The sequence below is a fragment of the Mesoplodon bidens genome, assembly GCF_964165515.1.
Source record: "Mesoplodon bidens genome assembly, chromosome: 3".
NCBI lineage: Eukaryota > Metazoa > Chordata > Mammalia > Artiodactyla > Ziphiidae > Mesoplodon > Mesoplodon bidens.
The window spans coordinates 137,384,971-137,401,064 of record NC_138178.1 but is presented as its reverse complement, the minus strand read 5'-3'; the positions used below and the strand labels follow the sequence as shown (position 1 = coordinate 137,401,064).

At 37.8% G+C, this 16,094-nt stretch overlaps 1 protein-coding gene across 1 annotated transcript in view; it reads right to left on the bottom strand.

Annotated features, from left to right (window-relative positions):
• Nucleotides 1–15,779, bottom strand: part of PPM1A (protein phosphatase, Mg2+/Mn2+ dependent 1A) — a 42,578-nt gene extending 26,799 nt beyond the window's left edge. The window contains exon 1 of the mRNA XM_081229433.1: nt 15,363–15,779. The gene's annotated coding sequence lies outside the window, so the exon portion shown is untranslated. The remainder of the gene's footprint in view (nt 1–15,362) is intronic.
• Nucleotides 15,780–16,094: the final 315 nt, after the last annotated feature.

The window sequence follows — 16,094 nt, the reverse complement described above, 5'->3', positions numbered from 1 at the left end:
CTAACCAGTTTTTGTGGTACCCTGTTCTTAATGATTGTGCCCTGCCCCCTTCCTTCCTGTCTCATTAGGACTTCAGATATTAGAATTAATGAATATAAGATATAAAATAACTATGTACGAAATGTTTAATAAGGTTAAAAAGAAAACAGAAAAATGAGAAATAAGAAATTATTTAAGAATTACCAGGCAAACTGGGGAAGAATTAAATGTCACATTTGGAAATTTTAAAAAATTGTTTTTTTAATTGGGTGGAAATGTAAATTGGTGCAGCCACTATGGAAAACAGTATGGAGGTTCCTCAAAAAACTAAAAATAAAGTTGCCATATAATCCAGCAATTCCACTCCCAGGCATATACCCAGACAAAACTGTAATTCGAAAAGATACATGCACCCCTATGTTCATAGCAGCACTATTTTACAATAGCCAAGACAGGGAAACAACCTAAATGTCCATCAACAGATGAACAAAGAAGATGTGGTATACTGTATACAATGGAATATTACTCAGCCATTAAAAAGAAATAATGCCATTTGCATTACTGCAAACATGGATGTGTTTACAAAAGATGGATGGACCCAGAGATTATTATACTAAGTGAAAAGTCAGAAAGAGAAAGAGAAGTACCATATGATATCACTTATACGTGGAATCTAAAATACGACACGAACATATCTACAAAACAGAAACAGGCTCACAGGCATAGAGAACAGACTTGTGGTTGCCAAGGGGGAGGTGGGGTGGGGGTTGGGAAGAATTGGGAGATTGGGATTAGTAGATGCAAAATATTATATATAGGATGGATAAACAACAAGGTTCTACTGTATAGCACAGGGAACTATATTCAATATCCTTTGATAAACCATAAGGGAAAAGAATATGAAAAAGAATATATATGTACAACTGAGTCACTTTGCTGTATAGCAGAAATTAACAACATTGTAAATCAACTATACTTCAATAAAATTTAAAAAAGAAATCAAAGTAAAAATATCGTTGATATTAAAAACTCAAAGGATGACTTAAACAGCAGATTATAAATAAATGCAGTAAATTAGCTCATTGAGTTGAGGAAATTTAAAAAATTACGTTCATTTCAAAAAACCTACAACCAAAGTATGAGGGAAAGAGGAAGGTGAAAAAGAAAACTAAATTCTCCAACAACAGTAAGTAGCATGAACAGTCCACAGATGTAGGCGCTAATAAATTTAAGACCTGGACATTGCAGTGCTCCTGGAAGCCCAGGAAATATTAACTGATCTCTGTTCATGTCAACTCCCTGGAACACAGAAGTTGTAGAGTTCTCTAGACCCTATTACCAACATCTATTCCACTGAGAATCAGAAGACACCAGCAAAATAATGGTACCTTACCCTATACAGTGAGGTTTAATTTCATTTGACAAATGCTCCTCTGGTATCTCATATTTTCTAAATATACTTAAATCATAGCAATCTTTAAATTTTCACATCTTTCTTTAGTTAGAGATAGAAGTTTCTTATATGGTCCATTAGTTTGCAGTTCACAGGGCCAAGAACATTCCTCTAGAACATTCCTCCAACCTTCCTCAAGACCAAAAATATTTTCACAGGTTTCTCTGGTTAAATATTCTTGTAATAAAGCTCAGTCTTATAGATTAGTCAGTCAAATCAACAAGTACTCTTAAGCTTCTCTTTCTACAATATAAATAATCTAATAAACAGTCATAGATTATATATAGAGGAGTTCTTTTGTAAATAAAGGAATGCTTGTTATTAAAGCAAATTATACACATATTTTGTAAACTTGGTTTCCAATACTTAAAACATTCACTTAAATAACACATTTTACCTGTTAAATAATAAATCTCAGTTGTTCTAAAGAAAATGTAACCTATCTTCATCAGCTGTTCCTTAAAAATGTATATATAGAACATTGTAGGCATATTTCTGATAAGGAGCTGAATATCGGATTTTAAACATATCATCCAAGTGGTCAAATATAGGTACTAACAGTTCCCATTAGTGTGCACTCCCCTCCCCCCAAATATCCAGTTTGCTTACTATAGGACTTTACTGACTTTAAAAGCTATATGTGTGATTCAAGATCTCTGGGGGCAATTTTACTGAGTATCCCTAAAATCTCACTAACAATTCTAATCCAACCAGAAGGCACCTCTAACAAATCAAGATTTTCTTTGGCACCAGCAATTTCTCAATTAGTGCCATTCTCTGGCTAATTCTAAAACTCTGAAGCAGCCCAATATGGTAGCACCCAGAATAGGATTCTGCCCCTCCAGTTCAGAAAGCCCAGGGGCACAGTGCCATTTTTATTTTCTCTGGGATTTCTCTAAAGAATAGTCCCAAGGTGATAGGAGTTTCTGAGTCTGCACAGGTTCAAACCTGAGGATCTTCAAATAACCCAAAAGAAACATATGACTATGGTTCAGCTTCAGAATTCCTATAAATTTGTGGAAAGAAAATAAGGGCAACACACCTCATCAGAAAATGGATTCATCATTTGTGCTTCACAGACATATGACTAAAATTCAGAACTGAAAATTTTCTATATTTCACTTATCTTCTTATCTTCTAATACATTATAACTTTTTTGCCTTCTGCTTCTTCCCTCTAGGTCTTACTCTTCTAAGCAACCTCCAAGTTTTATTATTCTTCTGCCCACAAATTAACGTCTCCTCGAAAATTTTATACGATTTCTATTCTTGCTCTTTGTCCCTCCCCAGTCTGAGCAATCAATCTCTTCTGTTTTCCCTTTCTTGCTTTTAATTCTTCCTCATTCTTGTGTTTAGGGGAGAGTAAGAAGGCAGAGTTCAGGCAAGGAAAATATTTCAGTGAATTCATGCAAGTCTGAGTTTGTGAGGTAGGAGAGAAATGGCTACTACATCAAGAAAGCTGAGGGGCTACTGAGCAACCCACAGTGAGAAGCACTACTGGAGGTGAGGACTACAAATTCCTTGAAGTTATACTACTAGTGAAGAACCCGATTCTTGGTTTAAATTTGGATAGTATTTCCAATTACTAAATAATTTTTCCTGGTCACAGAGGAGGAAACAGCCATTATTTAAGCTATAAAAGGAGGCTAAATTATTCATAGCTGGCTATCTCATGAGATATACAGGATGTTTATCAGGCTAGAAATCACTGATCAAAAAGTTATTTGGATCCTATTTATATGAAATATCCAAAAGGCAAACCTACAGAGACAGAATGTAGATGAGTGGTTGATAAAGGATAGGGGAGAAGAGAATGGGGAGTGACTCTTAATGAGAACAAGGTTTCTTTTGGGTGTGATGAAAATGTTCTAAAATTAAATTGTGGTAATGGTTGCACAATTCTGTTAATACACTGAAAACTACTGAGTGGTAAACTTCATATGGGTGAATTTCATGCTACTGTTATATCTTAATAAAGCCGTTTTAAAAGATTACTATGGTTTTATACGGCTTTCTGTATCTATATTTTATTTTGCATAAAAGGGTTTAAAAAGATGACTATATATTATTTGTATAACATGAAAAATACTATATTAAAATTTTTTCACAGATTAAAAAAAGTTACCTGAAAATTTCTCAGCTGCTCAGTATCTCTTCATCTTACAGCTTCAACTAAATATTTACTTCACTCTTTCAATTAAATATTTACTTAACCTCCTTCAACAAACCAAATTTCACTCACATGAATTCTAATGCAAAATACTGTTACTGAGTTAAATAATACCCTAAATTAAAACGTTAAAAATGAAATTTCAAAAAACAAAGTCAACCAATCAAACCAATGAAAATAAGTCAGATAAAGCTCTTTTATGCTAGATAGTATTTCCATAAAGCCCATGACACAAGGCATTTAGTACCCAAACTACAGTCAGTTTACACAGATACTAGCAGCAGTTTCAATTTCACAAAGTGTGTGTGAGACAGAACTTGCCACTTTTGATGTTTCCTTCATGTTTCATGATTTTTTTAATGTATCACCATCTTCTAGACATGTGCTGTGATCTGAATCACATACTCCATAAGGTAGTCTTCTTAAATTGCTACAAAGGCATGTACCGCACAATTTTTAAAAGTAAAATTTAGAAGTACACAATTGCCTGAAAAATACCTAACCTTAATTTAGTTGGAGAGTTCTAGTGACTATAAAATTAGATACTGACCTATTTTTACTAAGCATTATAGTATAAGCAAAACATTAAAAGATTTAGATGGCATAGATTTAGTTTTTAAAGTTTCCTAAGACTGTTCTGGTATTCACAATCTCAATTTGCTTCATCTGTTAACTATTTCAAATTTCTCAGTTTTGGATAACTTATACATATTGAGAAGTCTACATATTGAGAAGTGGATTCAATTCCCAGTTTGCTGTTTTTTAATTCTTGCATATTTAAGGATTCAGACTCTGACTGACCCAGAAAGCAGTAACTGATTTCCTCAGCCAATCCATCATTTTAAATTTTGCTTAAAAAAAACACAAAACCCCTCACAGAGAGCATTTATAAGTGTTTGCTGATAACCCTGTATATTTAAGTTGAAATAAGGGAAAAATAAAACTTATTAAATATTTAAGATGGTAAAAGGTTCATTCAAACACAAAATATGTGAAGATTTTAAATATTTTACACGTATGAATAATGTGTCTGCTGGAAAAAAGGACCAAAAAGTATATGCCTTTAAAAGATACGACTTCTGTCCATAAAATCTAACATTCTTCAAAACAGAATAATTCACTGAGTCCATAAACTGTGATATGAGATGCTTTGTGTATATGGAAAAAGGGTGCTGGAAAGTAAGAGAAAAAAGGGTTTTTTTGAAAGTGAAAATTCTTTCTCTCTCTATATATATATCCAACCACCTCCTATACTTGATCAGCCATACCTCAAATGACGTGGCCTAAAATAAATTTCTCAACTCCCTACCACTTCTCCTACCCAATTCCCTGTCTCAGGAAGTAGATCTACCATTAGTCATGGCTCACAGAATCCTGTGTTTCTCTTATCATAGCACATAAGGCCCTGTGAATCTTTAGATTTTAAGATCCATGGGGGAAGGAATCATGTCTCTTCTGTTCATAAGTACCTAGTACATAGTGACACTTGATTAATATATGGGACATCATCATGACTTCTCCCTTGTCAACAGAGTTACGAATTGTTTTCTACCCAGGAAAAGGTATTCCCATAGAAGTTGAATTGTATCCTACCATTTCCACTTTGTTATTCTATAGAATACACAGTTCTAATTTTTTAAAAACTCTATAGAACTAACACAATTGATTTCTAATATTAAAATATCAGACCCTGCAAAGCTGCAGGTTACCAGTCAAAAACTTGATTTTCAGATTACTGTTCACTAATGACTTTTAAATAAGTTTCTCAACATCATTAGATACACATTCATTACTGAAAAATGCCACATGAGATATGCTGAAGGGGAGAAAAGAGAAAAGATGTAGTTTTGACTAGAAGTTAGAGCCTATACATTCTCTTTCCCTGGGCTATTTACTTATTCATCTGCTCATTCATTCAACATTCATGAATGGGTACATTTTTTAAAATGTCTTTTCTATGTGAGAAGCAAAGTATAAGGTAATTTAAATGCAAATAAGTAATTACTGGGAGCTAGGAATCTACTTTCAATGTATTTTAGACAAAAATATCTTAAATTTAGTCTGGGAGTTTTACTGTATAAAATGAACAATTCCATTTGCACTTAAGGAGCTCCTGATTCTACTGACCGTAGCAAACCACCACAAGATCACTCTAGATGGTTGACTAGTTGTTAAAGTACTTGCTTATAGTATCAGGAAACATTTATAGAGAGAAAATGAAGACAGATATGGAGTAACATAGGGTTAAACTGTGGGTTGACCACAAAAGCTGCCATTTCTAAGATCAGCCCCTTGACATCCAAACAAGGATGATATTCTACTGCTTTATGAAAAGTGAAAATTTTGTTTACTACCTATTTATATTCTGAAGTATGATGGAATACTGCAAAAATGTTTTTCTAAAGTCTGGTAAGTTTTGCAATTCTGTTTGTAAAACAAAACAAAAAATATATATATAGCCACTCCTTGCTTATCCTTATCGTTAATATTTTCATTACTAAATTTTGGTAACAAAGTAAGCAAACTGCATATCTCCTATAGACATAATATGAAATATGACACAATTTTCTACCACTCATACTAAAGACAAGGAGCAGGGCTAAGTCAAGACATTCAAAGTTGGTAATGAATTATGTTCTTATTCTCTGAAGCAGTACAACAGTTCCTGAATAGCATATTTTTAAATAAAATAATTAAGCCACATACAGCAGGATTCAAAACAAAACAACCAACCAACCAAAAAACCTGTTTATCTATACCCCTTCCTGAGACGGTCATATCACAGATGAATACAAAGCACCAGCCTAAATTTAAACTAAATTACCTGTGACCTATGCTCTTTCATAGTATGCTGTATTTCTGGCTCACATTCGATTTTCTTTGTCATGTGTTTGTCAGAAAATGAGCAGGGAGACTACAAAGATTAAACAATCATATATTGAGCACTTATTTAAAATAAATGAAACCTGGTCCCTGCTTTCAAGGAATTTACTTTTAATAAACCTTAATATTGAAATGTTCCATTTATAGTATAATCTCTACTGTGAGACCAATTAGCTTGTATTTAAGACTATCTTCCTAAACTCACTAAGAATTTCATTTGAATGAAGGACTGATGAAATCATTTATGTCAGTGGGAGGCACAGAAGTGAACATGAATAAAATAAGCCATAAGCCAAAACTGTGTACAGTTTATAGTACTAGCTGTATTATAGCTTTAACTTACGTGCTTTTTATATTAAAAAATTTAATGGTTCTTCTTGGTGAAAAGTTCTAAAGGGGGCTGACATGACATGTGATACTGTACTTTTCAACTTTATGTACACTTCCACCTCAGACTGCAGCTCAATCACAAGATTCACTCTCTGGGTACAATGGAACTGTAGCCATACCCTTCATATACAAAGATTTTCTAACCCATCACAATCGCCAAAGGAGTCACTTATAGCAGTAGCAATGAAACTGCAGTGACCCACATATATAATTACTTTAAAAAGTCCAAGGACATGTGTTTGGCTTCTGTTACTAGCTGTGAAAATTAACCTCTGTCTTAATTTCCTCATCTTTTAAGATACAAGTAATAATAGTATCTATCTCATAGAGATAGATATAAAGATTTAATGAGCTAGTACTTGAAAATTTCTATGATAATGCCTGGCATATAAGTGGTCAATAGTGTCAGTTATCGTTGTTACTAGCTAATGTTAAGGCTAGAAAAAGTTAAGAGCCACACAAAGAATCAAATTCATGATTCTGGTCTCATTAGTATCATACTCCAATAAATGGATCTAAGCAGCCACAGACTGCCTATATGAAATTATCCATTCAAAAAATTCAATAAAGGAAATTTTACTATGCATTTTCTAAATACTAGAAATAGCATAACAATTTGATAAGGTTTAAAGTTTAGCTTAGAGATTTATATGAAAACAGACTATTCATATATCAGACATTTGTTTGACTCAAATTAAAAGTTGATAGTAGCCAAAGCGATCTTGAGGGGAAAAAAAGGAGATGGAGGAATCAGACTCCCTGACTTCAGACTATACTACAAAGCTACAGTAATCAAGACAATATGGTACTGGCAAAACCCCCCAGAAATATAGATCAGTGGAACAGGACAGAAAGCTCAGAAATAAACCCATGCATCTATGGTCAACTAATCTATGACAAAGGAGGCAAGGAAATACAATGGAGAAAAGACATTCTCTTCAATAAGAGTGCTGGGAAAACTGGACAGCTACATGTAAAAGAATGAAATTAGAACACTCCCTAACACCATACACAAAAACAAACTCAAAATGGATTAAAGACCTAAATGTAAGACCGGACACTATAAAACTCTTTGAGGAAACCATAGGAAGAACACTCTTTGACATGAATCACAGCAAGATCTTTTTTGACCCACCTCCTACAGTAATGGAAATAAAAACAAAAATAAACAAATGGGACCTAAAGAAACTTAAAATCTTTTGCACAGCAAAGGAAACTATAAACAAGACAAAACTATAGCCCTCAGAATGGGAGAAAATATTTGCAAATGAAGCAACGGACAAAGGATTAATCCCCAAAATATATAAACAGTTCATGCTGCTCAATATTAAAAAAACAAACCCAATAAAAAAATGGGCAGAAGACCTAAATAGACATTTCTCCAAAGAAGACATAGATGGCCAAGAAGCACATGAAAAGCTGCTCAACATCACTAATTATTAGAGAAATGCAAATCAAAACTACAATGAGGGGGCTTCCCTGGTGGCGCAGTGGTTGAGAGTCTGCCTGCTGATGCAGGGGACCCGGGTTTGTGCCCTGGTCCGGGAAGATCCCACATGCTGCCGAGCAGCTGGGCCCATGAGTCATGGCCGCTGAGCCTGTGCTCCGCATTGGGAGAGGCTACAACAGTGAGAGGCCTGCGTACCACAAAAAACAACAACAACAACAACTACAATGAGGTACACCTCACACTGGTTAGAATGGGCATCAGAAAATCTACAAACAAATGCTGGAGAGGGTGTGGAGAAAAGGGAACCCTCTTGCACTGTTGGTGGGAATGTAAACTGATACAGCCACTATGGAGAACAGTATGAAGGTTCCTTAAAAAACTAAAAATAGAATTACCATATGACCCAGCAATACCATTACTGGGCATATACCAACAGAAAACCATAATTCAAAAAGATGCATGCACCCCAACGTTCACTGCAGCACTATTTACAATAGCCAGGTCATGGAAGCAACCTATATGCCCATCGACAGATAAATGGATAAAGAAGATGTGGTACATATATACAATGGAATATTACTCAGCCATAAAAAGGAATGAAATAGGGTCATTTGTAGAGATGTGGATGGACCTAGAGACTGTCATACAGAGTGAAGTAAGTCAGAAAGAGAAAAACAAATGTCGTATATTAACACATATACGTGGAATCTAGAAAAATGGTACAGATGAACCGGTTTGCAAGGCATAAATAGAGACACAGATGTAGAGAACAAACATGAACACCAAGGGGGGGAAAGTGCGGGTGGGGGGTGGTAGGATGAATTGGGAGATTGGGATTGACATATATACAGTAATATGTATAAGATAGATAGTAAAAATCTGCTCTACAAAAAAATTAAATTAAAAAAAAAAGTTGATAGTTACCTCCCTTTTTTAACCAATACATTGTCTAGTTACTGTGATTCCGCAATTCCTTTCTGTTAAAAGGATGCTTACTTCATAATATTTGCAAATATAACTCTGGAAAGAGATGCATGATGGCCACGAATGTCCTGTTAACCCTCACAGCCAAAACATAAAAAGTTAAAATGAAATACTTAGGTCCAAAATCAGCCAACATAATTTTCTATACCAACATAACAACTCTGCCACCCTTCCGATTTGTATAATCTTCACACTTAAAATCTAGGTTCAGGGGAGTTCCCTGGCAGTCCAGTGGTTAAGACTCAGTGCTTTCACTACCATGGCCTGGGTTCAAGACCCTGCAAGTCAAGTGGTGCGGCCAAAAAAAAAAAAAAAAAAAAAAAAAAAATCCAGGTTCAGCCAAAATAATATATAAGAAGAGAGTCAGAAATACCTGCCACCAGAAAGCTTTTAACTTCTTCCGCCACCTGCTACAGCAATCACTCCCATTCTCAGGTAGATTTTGCCTAATGCTTACAAAATATCTGAATGTCCACTATCCACAGGCACTGTGCCAGGCTTTGGGTACAGTAAAGTTATTGCATTTTCCCCTTCTGAATTTTATAATTAAATTGAACACACAATTATACTTAAAACACAAATGCTCAACAGTAAAGTATATGATTAAAGCCATACAAATAATACAATCATAATGCTGTAGAAGTACAGAGAGAACAGAAATGAAACACTCTGGTGATAAGGAAAGGTTTTGTGGGGGAGAAAATAATAGAAATGAGCTTTGATAAAAAAAGAAAACAAAAGCTGGAGAAGGAGGGACAAGAATTCTGAACTATCAATTAGCATGAGCAAAGACCCACTGAGAGAGAGAAAAGTTCAGGATGTGCTCCAGAGATGGCAAGAGGACCAGTTTGGTTGAAATAGATCAGTCCTGAGGTCCAATCATGGAAAGTGTCAAAGCCAAACCAAGAATTCTAAGCTTTATTCTAGAGGCAAGAGGGAGTCACTAAACATACTGAGCAGAGAAATAATGTGATGGAGGAGGGAGATGCAGTACAAGATGCTAGTAGGAAAAACCAGTTGGGAGTGTTAAAACATGGTTTGGGTATGAGGTAGTAAGACCTGAAATGTTCCAGTACAATTTTTCAACCTTATATAACCCAGGACCCACATACAAAGCCTTAATGCCTTTCATGAAGACTCCCTATTTTCTTTTTTTATTTGTTTCACAAGAAGAACTGAGTTAATTAGAATAATTTATTTTTCTTACTCTCTTTTGCATCTTTTCTGTAGCAATATCTTCTTGACCATTTCTAATCATGAACCGTAACCCCTCTTCAAAACACCAACCTGTGTCCTTCCTCATTTACTGATCATTCTTGTCTGAACATTCACCTTTGCTTTATTACTTACTCTTTATCCTCTATTTAACCATTGACTCCCACCTAATCATTAACCTAATGACTTCTCTCCAGCTTCATACAGTCAAATAAATCTACTCATACTCAACTTTCTTTTCCATTACCTCTTAACTTTTAGTCTACTCATATACAAGTTCTATATGCCCACAACCTTTAGCACCTTTCTCAAGTCTCTACTCAATCCGAAGACTTAGAGTTTGTCTTCCAGGCTCACTGCTAAAACTATACTGAAAGACAACCCTCTCATACTCACTAAGTTTCTATTCCCCTAAGTATCTCAAGATTTCATATACTCAATAATAGCAGCTACCATTTATTTGGTATTTCTTTATGGTAGAAAATATGTCAAGTGCTTTACATGATTATCTCATTTAACATTCAAGATTACCTAATGAGAAAGGCTTTTCCATTTGACAGATAAAGAAAACTGAGGCTTAGAAAAATCAAGTAGCTTGCCCAAGATCACCCCACTAGGAAGTTTTACCATGTTCTCTGGAGCCTACAATGTGGCTCCATTGACTGTATATACTCAGAAACATTTCCCTAAGTCCTTCAATACAGATATCAACCATTTGAGAATTAATATTGATTCCATTTCTCGATCTGAACAATGATAGCTAAACATATAAAACTGTTTATCTCTGTTGACTTCTGAAACTTTGGGAATGAGAAAATGATTTTAACTTCTTAAATCTTTACTGAATGTTTTAGAAGAGAATCTTGCACTGGAAGACTTTACATAAATTTGTAAGGTCCCTTTTAATTCTAGGAATCCATATCAGAAGTGTAACATTCAGCTTTTCAAATTTTGATTCCTAGGAACAACAAGGCTAATCTAATTGGGAAAAGTCTACTCAGGAGTATTTTGAAAATAATTTTGTATTTACAGATCTGATTCTGTCACATTACTTAGACTCTCTAAGCCTACATTTCTTCATCTGTAACACAGAGATAACATCATATGCTTTAGAAGGTTGTGGTGAAAATTAAAGGCTGATCTTTATTTTCAATAAATTATGGCTTTTATTATTCACTTTCTTTTGTATCTAGAAGAAGTTTGGTTTCATAGGATTTTAATTCAAATCATATCAGCCACAAAAAAATCTAGTGACTTTCAATCCAGATCCTAAACATGAATACTACATAAACTAAGTCAATGGGATCCAGATAAACATGTTAAGAATTATATTAAAAACTCAAACTCCCTTCTTTATCACATTTACTCAAGGAATGTTTAAAACATCTCTAATTTTATAAACACAGTATCAACAATCTATTAACACACATTAACATCCAGTACCTTTCCCTCAGTTTCTTAGAAAAATTCTAAAGTCTATTACATTTTAGATAAAGGTATACATAAGCTCCCCTCTCTTAATTACTTTCTCTAGCTCCTCCTACCTGCCTCAGCAAAAGAAAAGCTAGGTAAAGAGCTTATCTAGGTAGTACACAGATAGCTAGGACATATAAAGGTCAAAATCATCAAGAAATATATTCTGGAGACTCAATAAAATATAAAATTGTTACTTGTGTAATACGGAGTACATTAGACATTGGAAAGAACAAAAGAAGAAAAAATAGAGGTAATCAACCTTTTGATCTTGATATAATTTAACCCAAGCTACTTTCATATAAGAATATTTAATAATCCCAGGTGGAAATTCAGAGAATTTCCTGGGTAATAGTGAAATAATAAATGAAGCAACTAAATTTTTAAAATTTTGTCACCAACGTAATATGAGATGGAAGACAGAACATATTCTGGCATAAAGTTACTACGCAGGGTACAGGAAGGCACAGACTTTTACCTAGTTGCCTCACAACACCTTTCCCTTCCTCCAAGGTCCATATATTTCACAGGGCCACACCTTGTTTTATCTTGTTTAACTTACAGGACACCACTTGCGCTGATTTTCTTACAGGGCTGCCTCCTTCCTCTGATTTTATTAAGGATGGAAAGTAGTCAAGAGTACCGCTCAGAGTCAGGTGCCCAGACAAGAGTCAGTCATTCAGGGGATCATCGAAATTATCATCTTATAATTAGTTATTTCTACATGAACACAACCTCACATATTAAGAAATTAATCCAGTTCTCATGCATGAGCATTTCAGGGATAACAAGCTCCCTATGGACATATGTCAGTCTTTAGTTTAAAATTTTTAAATAAATAAGCATTTACAATTAAACCAGAATCAGCTACACATGCTATTAGCCATTATAATAAACAGTCTAGGTGTTATGGGAACAAATTCAAAGATTGTAGGTTTTTACTAACTGCTTAGCAATATTTACCATGTGACAATACGATGTACTAATTTCTTTGAAAAAAAATTGGGTATTAGAGAACAAATTTTCAAATGAAGGTTTATTAACAAGTCAAGATAAGCAAGACTCAGCTTGAACTGACAGAAAAACCTTAACAATGTGTTCTTAAAATGCCCTCCACATGAAATTACCAAGGGTCCTGTGCTTGTTCAAACCTGTAGTCTCAACCACCCTTTGTCTCTTGTGGAATCTCCATCTGCCTTCCTCCCAAGAGTTTTCCTAGACTTCTCAATCCCAACAGAAAAATCAATAAAAGCTACCTACAGGAATATCTTTCCTAAATAACAATCAACAACTTTAAACTCTTTTAAATAAGAGACAACCCAGAAAGAAAATCAGCTTCAGAATGCTGAAACATCTAAGTGCCTGGCACATAACACGCATTTAGTCTAAGCATATTAAATAGACAATGTTGAGAATAAAAAAATATAGCAACTGGACAGTACATTTGATAATATAATCTACCCCTTTGGCTTTGCTGATTATTTTGGAGCACAGCCGTAACAATTATTGTCTCCTAGTTCAGTGTTCCCTTCAACAGTTTATATTGTAATTATGGGCATCACTTTTGCTCTTCAAACTAAAATATAAACCACTTTTAATATTATATGTTAAAATACACACACACACACCACATAAAAAGAATTTTTGATGACTCAAGCATTCAACCATTTTATTTCTCAAATATATACTGAGATAGCTAGCCAAACTTTACCAGTCTTAATATACCTCTCCCATAATATAATTACTTCACTGATGTGAAAAATATTTAGTGATATCTAATCAAAAATGTCTTAACTTCCATGCCTAGCTCATTATAGTTTCATGTGGTATTGCTATAACTTGCAGGTTAAAAGTAATCAGCCTTGTATGACTGAATGTTTAAACAGATATATGTGAGTTACACACAGGAACAGAACTGAAACATCAAACAAGGAATGTTATTTTGGGCTTCAAATTATTTATGGGCAAAAGAAACATTAACGCAATAAAGGGAACATCTATATTTATAAAATAGGCAGAGGGGTGGGTCACTATTGCCCTAGTCAGTTTCCTAATCTGTAGAGTTACAGAACTACACTCTGGAAAAGGCCCAATATGTAAAAAGATAAAAATATAAAAGTGAAGTTGTTCGAGTTAAAGAGCAGTTGGGGAGCAAGCCCTGCTGGACTCCTGAGAGCTCTGGAACCCCTAAGGCTCAGAAGAGCACTGTTAAAATAAATAAGCCCTCTGACTCTTCACAGCTCTGTGCACCTAAAATGTGATTGTGTTTAAAATTCCAGTGTGCAAATTTGAAAAGATTAAACCTTTTTCCTCAGAACAATTTTTTTTAATTCCTAACTTCCTTCAGTAATGTCAAAATCATTTACTCCGAGAAAATAATAACTACCTCCCATAGATTTTTACACCTCCCATGGTCTTCCAATCACTTCTTAAAATGCATTCAGCTCATTACTCCAATTAGCAGAAAATTTAGGGTTAGTGGCGGGGCGGCGAACAGATTTCTTGGCTGGGACAACTTAAGTATGACCTTTGTGGATTTTTAAGTACCATGCGGTGCTTGAGAAAAAAGAAATACCTCCGGTGATGAAATTTTCAAAACGTATCTAAAACTGCGGTTGGTAGAGGCACTCCACAGCCAGCTGTCCTTCAAGAAAATATTTAAAATGTACAAGCAGAACATAACCACATCTCAACCAAACTCTAACATCAACAACTTTTACCCACACAATTTACACGGTTAAAAAGAAAGAAATCAGTTCGATTTACTTCGGTGGATTCGTTCGATGCCTTAATAATGAATGAATTGGAAACATCACTGACGAGTTCTGAAAGAGCCTCACGCTCAGCTCCGCCCCCTATAAAACCTGAAGCTAATTCTCCAGAATTTAGTGTTTCGAGGCCAAGTCCGGTCCAAAGGAGGCCTCCCCCCTTCTTTCTCCCGGCCTCCCTCCAGGGGTTGGAGCCCAGGGTGGCCGGGCGGGTGCGGGTGCCGGACGCCCCCTCCCCGCTTGGGGAAAGTTCCGCCGGCCGCTCTCGGGACAGGCCGGTCCGCGGCCCTCGCCCGCGCCGCCGCCACAAACACCCCGCCCGGCCTCGGCGACCGGAGGGTCGCGCCCCCTCCCCGCGCCGCCGCCGCCACAAACACCCCGCCCCCGCCTCCCCGCCGCCTCCCTCGCGGAGCGTTAACCCCTCGCCACCCGACGCCCGGCTCCAAGGAGGAGGCCGGGCCAGGGGGTGGAGTTGTCGCGTCTCCTCCCGGGAGCGCCCGGGCAGACGCCCGGCTTGTTTACAGGCCCCAGGCCTGGTCGCCGCCGCGCAGGCCCGCGCCGCCCGCCCGCCCGCCCTCGGCCCGAGCGTCGCGCTTACCCGGAGCAGCAGAGGGCGGGCAGGTCCCTGGTCCGCCGAGGCGGCGGCGGCGACGGCAGCCGGGGAGGGGGCGGGAAGAGGGTCACCGCGGCGGCGGCCGGCCAGGTCAGACCGGGGAGGGGGCGGAGGAGGGGAAGAGCCGGGCTGCGTCCGGGACCCCGGCTCTCGGCGCCCTCGCGGCTCAGATCATCCGGGCGTTGGAGCGGGAGGCGGAGAGCGGGTCCCGGAGGAGGACGAGGAAGAGCCGAAGATTCATAGCTTTCGCGCCCCACCTGCCTGGCGCCCCCCACCCCCCCTCCCCAACCACCAGTTCCCGAGCTGCAGCCGCCCGAGCACCCGAAGCTGCGGGCCGGGCCGGCTCAGAGACCACAGCTCCCTCGCTCCCGCGCGCGCTCCCGCCCTTAGCGCCGCCGCCGCCGCCGCTGCCTCGAGCGCGTCCCCGCGCAGGCGCGCTCACGTCGGCGCTGTGCTGCCCCTCCCCCACGCCTCCGCCCGCCCCGCCCCGCCCCGCCCCGCCCCGCCCCGTCGGCTCAGCCCCAACTACAGCCGCGGCGCGGTGGAGCAGCTGGAGAGACCCGGATGTCGTTGGGCCGGAACTGCAGCGCGGGCCGGCGAGTGGGGGAGGGGCGGACGCATATGACGTCATTGTCCTACCCGGCTTCTCTCGTCGCAATCGCCTCGCGGCCCCGGCCTCAGGCCCAAGCTGAAGGGGAGCATCCGAATCCCGGATCG